The sequence below is a fragment of the Jaculus jaculus genome, chromosome 14 (genome assembly GCF_020740685.1).
Source record: "Jaculus jaculus isolate mJacJac1 chromosome 14, mJacJac1.mat.Y.cur, whole genome shotgun sequence".
Taxonomy (NCBI): domain Eukaryota; kingdom Metazoa; phylum Chordata; class Mammalia; order Rodentia; family Dipodidae; genus Jaculus; species Jaculus jaculus.
This window is the reverse complement of record NC_059115.1, coordinates 52,364,676-52,372,349: the sequence shown is the minus strand read 5'-3', so window position 1 is coordinate 52,372,349 and position 7,674 is coordinate 52,364,676. Positions and strand designations below refer to the sequence as shown.

The following is a 7,674-nucleotide window of genomic DNA, read 5'->3' as shown; positions in this document are numbered from 1 at the left end:
GAATTTTTTTATTATATCCTGTCTATGGACCATGGGCTCACAATGTAGCTTTCACGCTTCACTAGTCTGATTTCCTCAGCTCCAAACAAAAAGGAAAACATGGGTTCATTTAGTGGCACTGGAAATAAGTGTGGGGGGGGAGGAGAGAAGCTATATGTACAGGCATGCTCTGTATAAATTTAAATAATGGGATATTTGAATGGAGAAAGTGAAGGATTATTTCAGTGCTATCCAGACATCAAGGAAAGCCAATTTGCAATTAGGTGATTAACATAAAAACCAGTGGTAACAAGTAATGTGTTCTTGTTCCAAACATCTTTGCTACAAATTACTCTTAATAGCTTCTCCCTGCATTTTCCCCTTTGTCGTTCGACTGCATGGTGATGAGTTGGGGTAATTGCACAGCAGCTGCAGAATGCTGCATGTTGCTTTGTGCAAGCCGTTTAGTAAGCATGCCAAGTACAAGTACCGCTTGCATTACCCAGTTACCTACTTGCTGGCTAACCTTCACCTACTGGTTCAGTTCCGAAGCTTCTCTCTTGCCCCAGATTGTGCTCTTCCTTCTGCCTGGGGTCCTACTGCATCCCATTGCATCAACGTGGCTAAAGCTCAAGTCACAAGATCCTCTCTGATATCTCCATGCTGCGTGGTTGCTTAGATCCACCTGGTTCTGGTTAGCAACACTGGAAAGATTCTGCATGTCCTGGATTCTATAAAAAGGAGGAAAATGTAATTGTTGATGACTCAGCCCACACTCAGGAATAAATTAAATAGAGCTTTCTTAGCTAATTTAAGCAAATATATGCATACATTCATATATTCACTGTAAGTGATGAGCGGTTTGGAGTTGTTCCCTTTTAGCATTCTTTCTAATTTTTTCCTCATTAAAGAATGGTGACGCATTTCGTTATCTGTGGGTAAGGATAAGATAGCCACTGTGGTCTTTCTTTTGTCCTCCTAGTTCATCATCCTATTTACGTTTATCTGCCTGATGTACTATTTTGTGTAATTCTACTTCTTACTCAGCTTAGTATATATCAGAGCTGTTGTTACCTTTAGTGAGATTGTCTACTAGTTTGCAAAACATGCAATACTTTAGAAGATCATTGTTCAAAATTTAATTTCCAAATTTATCTAATGAATGTGCTTATGGCTTTAGTTATTGTTGTTTGAAATCTGTCACGGAATAGACAAAGAAACATAGAGAAAGTTTCCTTTCCCTTGTCCTCTGAAAATACTTGCTTCTGTGACGACTCCCTGCCTTGTTTGGCTCCCTAGATTTTGGTGGTATGAGAATAATTGCCCTCCAAGTTCAATGCGACTGTGGAAGATAAATCAGAGCATGTTATGCAGAAACTGGATCACCTTATCCATTCTTTTCTCTTGCTATGACTACCTAAGGCCTGATGCTTAACTCTTCCATGACCATATACATATATATGGGGACAATCACTATTAAATCTAAAGGAAATAGTGATCTTCTGTGTACCCTTACCCTCTCATACCCCCTGGAATTTGGAAGTACAATCAATGACAAAGTGGCCACAGAATAAGTGGAATTTTTAAACAATATCAAGGGAAAGGCCTATTTTATCTGAAAACCTCACTCAGAATTTGATCTGGTTGAAATATTTCTGAATAGAAAGAAATAGCAATGTGCTGTTGTATTTTTGAATTCTCAAAACTTTAAATACCTGCTGTTTCTTTTGAATTGAAAAATATTGTTTGAAGTCTTGAGCCCTTATAATGTAATGTTTGCTGGTGTCTGGCTAAATGTATATACTATACTCACCAAACTGTCCAGTAAACACTCCTCTTAATATGCATATCCATATATTGATGCTACTCTCACTTTTGGTTAGAAAAGCTTCCTTTTCAGATGGAAATGACCTAGGGATGACTCAGAAGGCACCATGGTGCTAAGAAGAAGTGACAGAGGAGTGCTCAGCACTAAAATATCTTTATCACACTTTCCAAGGCTCAAGATCCATTGTGGAAGAGGTGGCAGAAAGAATTAAGAGCCAAAGGAAGGGTAGGACCCCTTACAACATGCTCCTCCAGACCCAAAATGGTCTGGATATCCATGACCTCACAGTGCCTGATACTACCTACACAAGACCATCATAATAAGAGGAGAAGGTGATGACATCAAAATAAAACAGAGACTGATTGAGAGCTAGAGGGCACATGATGGAGAGTGGAGTTTCAAAGAGGAAAGTGGGGGGAGAGAAGGAATTTCCATGGGATATTGTTTATAATTATGGAAGTTGTCAATAAAATAATTAAAAAGAAAAATATTGTTTGAGAGTCTTTTGTTTGTTTCAATATTTATTTAAGACAGGATCATCCAGACTGGCCTCAACCTCCTGTCTCCTTTATGTAACCTGTGCTGGCCATGAATTCCTGAACCTCCCACCACCCCCTCCTCAGTGCTGGGATTGCAGCAGGGCCTGGCTTTCATGCTTGTTTTCATGACAGCTGAGTGGTAACCAGATCCTGCCATAGTACCTTCAGTGAAAGAGACATTCCAACATCCCTGCTTATTCCATCTTAGTTTCCCTATAGGATCCTTTCCTGACTTGGTCAATATCCTCTTCCAAAATACCCACACCAGAACCTAGATAGTATCTGACCTCACTCACCTCATATGCATCACTGTGTAGCAATATCTGGTATGTTCAGAGCTATAGACAGACACAGCAAAAATGCACTAAATTTTGTAAATATCTAGTGAAAATTATATATTTACCCATAAAAACTACATAATTTTTTTTGTCTTGGCTGAAATTGTTTTGCATCAGTATGCAGTATGGTATCACATTTATTTTCTCAGGATTACTACTCTGTTCCATTGTGTATCCCACCATCACTCCAGTGGTTCTGGGTCTTGGGCATATAAGGAATCACTATACTAGTGAGCTAATACACTATTGGCTTTTGATGGTATCAGAAGAATATGTGAAACATGTTCATCACATAACTGGCTCCGGATGTGGGCACAATAACAAAGACCTGCTATGAAAAATGGTAAGGTATTTTCAGGGCTGGAGAGATGGCTTAGCTGTTAAGGCATTTGCCTACAAAGCCAAAGGACCTAGGTTCGATTCCTCAGGACCTATGTAAGCCAGATGCACAAGATGGTGCATGCCTCTACAGTTCGTTTGTAATGGCCGGAGGTCCTGGTGTGCCCATTCTCTCTCTCCTTCTCTCCCCCTCTGTATAACTCAAATAAATTTCTCAAATAAATAAAATAAATATGTAAAAAAAAAAACAGTAAGGTATTTTCAAATATCCATATGCTCAGTCATTCATTTGATACTTATTCTTACCACAGTCAGGAAAATGTTGTGGGTTTTAAACCCTTGGCAATGATGACCTGTGGGTTAGAATCTGGATTTGTATCATAATAGAAGAAATAATCACCTCTGACATTGATCTTTGTCTAGTTAAGCCTTTGATTCTTCAATCAAGTCTTCTGAGCAGCGGCCTCCCAGTTGGTGGAAAGACGGGGAGCTTTCTCTCTAGCCACCAACACACTTGCATCTGGAAGCTTCACTTCACCCCAAAGGAAAACACCTTCATTCGCTCCTCTTCACATTGCTATTTAAAGCTCTCTTTAAGTTTCCTGCCTTATTGCCCTTCTCGGGCTGAGTCCTCTGCTTCCTCCCAGCTGCTCTGGAGCAGTCTCTCCCCACATTGCCACTGGACCAGTACTGTCCAAGCCTCCCTGGAACAGCAACACCTGCAGATGGAGGGCCCCATCCCAGACCTACTGAATCGAAAAATATTGACTGTGGAACTATTAATCTGTGGTTTAGTGAGCATATTTCTTCTTCTTCCCGCTATCCTTCCTCTTTCTACTCCTTCTCCTTCTTTCTCTTTCTCCTCCCCCGCCCTGTGTTTTGTTGTTGTTGTTTTTCAGAAAGGGTCACACTTTGTAGGCCAGACTTACCTTGAACTCACTATGTAGCCCAGACTGGCCTTGAGCTTATTGCAAACCTCCTGGCTCAACCTAGCAAGTGCTAAGATTACAGGTGTGAACCACTCTGCCCGCAGCTCTTCCAGGTAACTCTGATGCACACTAAACTTGAAGAAATAAAGAGCCAACTCAAGAACATGGTGACATGTGCCTTTTTAAAATATTTTTTGTTCATTTTTATTTATTTATTTGAGAGCTATAGACAGAGAAAGAGGCAGAGAAGAGAGAACGGGTGCACCAGGGCCTCCAGCCACTGCAAACGAACTCCAGACACGTGTGTCCCCTTGTGCATCTGGCTAACGTGGGTCGTGGGGAATGGAGCCTTGAACCAGGGTCCTTAGGCTTCACAGGCAAGTGTTTAACCATTAAACCATCTCTCCAGCCTCGACATGTGCCTTTTAATCCCAGCACTCAGAAAGTGGAGGCAAAAAGATCTTAAACTCCAGGCTAGCTTGGGTTACATGGTGAGTCCTTATTTTAAACTAAGGAAACAAACAAAAACAAACCAGCAAAGGTACATCTCAAATGCTGCAAACTGAAACCACTTCTCATCCCTCCAGGGCACCTGACCCCTTTCTCCACTAAGCACATTGAGCACAACCCTTAATATTTATCTTCTGGGCTTTGCTCTAACGTTTATATATTCAATTTATTCCCTCTAAGCCTTGCTAAATGATCATTTTGCAAGAATAAACTTCCCTTGCCAACCTGCAGATGAGAAACAAGTTCCTTTTGAAATGCTTGTTTGAGTATATTTGATTTTTTAAAAAAGATTCTGTGATTCCCAAGATATTAATGAATAAATAAAGAACTAAAATAGGAAACAATACTTACCTTTCATGTTGGAAAGTTTCGCATCAACACAAACTGTTTTAACGGCTGGGTGATTTGGTTTGATTTTGAGACAGGGCCTCGCTGTAGCCCAGATTAGCCTGGAACTCACTATGTAGTTCAAGTTCTCCTGTAACACTAAGTATTTCTCCTGCTTCAGCCTCCCAAATGTTGAGATCTCAGGAGTGGGGCCCATGCCAAGATCAAGCTCTTAACTGGAAACAGAACGTCAAGAAAGGCAAAGGTATTGAAGGTCTGTCATTACAATTATCCCTTTATCCTTTTATCCAATAGCATGACCCATATTTAACATAATTCTCAGAATGTTCAGTGATGGGTTGGGGATATGACATCAAGGTTAAGGCAAAATGAATGTGTAATGTTCATGGGGGTCTGTAAATGCATTGCTAATTTACCTGCCTACAAAAGCTATATACAATGTCATTTACTTGGAAATGAAACTAAGCTTGGCCAATGAAATTACAAATCCAATTAAACAACCCATAGTATCTATTCTTTCTGATTGTGTCCAATGTTACATAAGAAAGGAAAGAATGCTATGTTTAAAGGCAACTTTTGTTGGATGGGAGAGATGGCTTAGCACTTAAGGCACTTGCCTACAAAGCCAAAGGACCTTGGTTCAATTCCCTAGGACCCATGTAAGCCGATGTACAAAGTGGTGCATGCATCTGGAGTTCATTTGCGGTGGCTGGAGGCCCTGGCACGCCCATTCTTTCTCTCTCTTTCTTTCTTGCTCTCGCTCTCTCAAATAAATAAATCAAATTTTAAAAAAAAAAATTAAAAAGTAAAATCATCATTTGCAAATTACTTACTAATAGCCATTTTAAAAAAAAGAGTAGAAGGAAGAACCAATGGTCATCTCAATTTTTTTGAGTCATGTGTGTAGTGTATGTCTCGAGGTCATCAGGAAGGCCTTTGCCCACGTTAATTGGGCACCTGATATCATCCAGCTGGTAGTTGGCAGTAGCTGGGCAGCACTTTCTAGTAATTGTCAAGTTAGTGTGACAAAGTGTTTGGATTTCTTTTGATCTGGTGGTTTCATTGTACGACTTGTCATTTGGAGGCAACCCAAACCTCTCTACACTGCTAAATAAATTGATATACAGCATGACATCATAGGTCATCAAAAGCTATCCTATTACTCTGTTCTAGCCATATCTATAGAAGATACTGTTGAGCTTTATTCCCTTTGGGCACAGATTCACATGCTGCTGCCCTTATCAGATAAGTGGCTGGCTTTTGAAGTAAAATACAGCTAAAGATAAATTCTTATTTTAATATTTTATTTTTATTCACTTATTTGAGAGAAAGGGGGAGAGAGAGAAAAAGAATGGGTGCACCAGGGCATCCAGGCACTGCAAATGAACTCCAGACACATGTGCCACCTTGTTCATCTGGCTTACATAGGTCCCAGAGAATTGAACCTGGGGTCCTTTGTCTTTGCAGGCAAGCACCTTAATCCCTAAGCCATCTCTCCAGCCCAAAAAAGTAATTTAAAAAATGTTAGCTGGCATACAGGGTTTTAGGTATCCTTATGAAATTTTGAAACATAATTTGTTGAAAGGTAATGTAAAGAGTCTCCTGCTTGTTAAACATTGTCACAATCTTCACTGAAAAAAAAAAATAGTGGCCATCTCAATGGCAATGCTAAAGAAACAGTTTGCTAAGCAGATGAGCAATGCAACCTCTAAAAGGTCATTTTTCCATACTGCTCAGGTTCTCAGCTTTAAAGATTACCTCTAGAAGGATTTGGTGAAGAACTCTTAGAGATGTTTGGTGATGTCTAAAATGCTTTGGGGAAACTCTTCTTGCTCTGGCAAGTTATGGAACAAGATCACAGTAGAGATTTCAGCGATGCCCTGCAGATGAATCACAGAATGAACAATCACCACATGAAATTCTATCTGCCTGTTGGTGAGGGCAAACGAAAACCATAGGTGTACAACTTAAGAAGAGAAGGGAGAAGGAGGAAGTCACAAAATAAAAGGGTGTGGTTTTGCATTTAGAAAAGGATTCCAGAGAAAATGCAGGCACTATTGCTGAGATCTAAGAACCATAGGCATTGGTCTCTCGGTCTTTTCCAGGTTCTTGGAGCCTTGTTCAAAGAATTGGAAAAGATACATACAAAAAGACGACAGAAAGGGCTGGGGAGATAGCTTAGCGGTTAAGTGCTTGCCTATGAAGCAAACCTGAGAAGGATCCTGGTTTGAGGCTCGATTCCCCAGGACCCACATTAGCCAGATGCACAAGGGGGCGCACGCGTCTGGAGTTCATTTGCAGAGGCTGGAAGCCCTGGCGCGCCCATCCTCCCTCCCCCTGCCCTCTCTCCCCTTCTCTCTCTGTCTCTCTCAAATAAATAAGATTTTTTTTAAAAAAGCAGACAGACAGCAAAGTGATAGTAAAGGCTTGAATAAGTACTCAAGAGCCCCAGAAAGTGATCTGGGCTTCCTGGATGGGATTTTTAAGGTTGGGGGGGGAGTTAGGTAAGTTTCTAGGGTGTGATTTAGGTAGCTCTCCAGTTTGTTGACAGGTGTGTGTTATAGGCCCTTTTCTGTACTGTGAATGTCCCTTCTCATGGTGCATCTGATTTTAATCACATGCAAGCCCAATTTGTACTTGGGCATAAGATGGCAATTAGGGGAGGCTCCCTAAAAGATCACTTGGAAGACACACTTTATCTTACTGCACATGTGCCCAAAATGAGCCCAGACTAGATGGTCTCCTGAGGTTCCTGTATATACCTAAGAACATATTGGAATAGATACTAACCACAAATAGTGTTTGCTGAGGGAGGAGAAATCTATTTCATTAGTTAAAGTGAGGTATACTCCAGTCAGTACAGG

General features: G+C 40.7%; 1 long non-coding RNA gene across 1 annotated transcript; it reads right to left on the bottom strand.

Annotated features, from left to right (window-relative positions):
* Window positions 1-520: 520 nt before the first annotated feature.
* LOC123454845 lies at window positions 521-6,692 on the bottom strand. Its single transcript, XR_006633513.1, has 3 exons — window positions 6,569-6,692; window positions 4,814-5,025; window positions 521-710 (listed from the first exon to the last, which is right to left on the bottom strand). It is a non-coding gene; the product is annotated as an uncharacterized LOC123454845 (long non-coding RNA).
* Window positions 6,693-7,674: the final 982 nt, after the last annotated feature.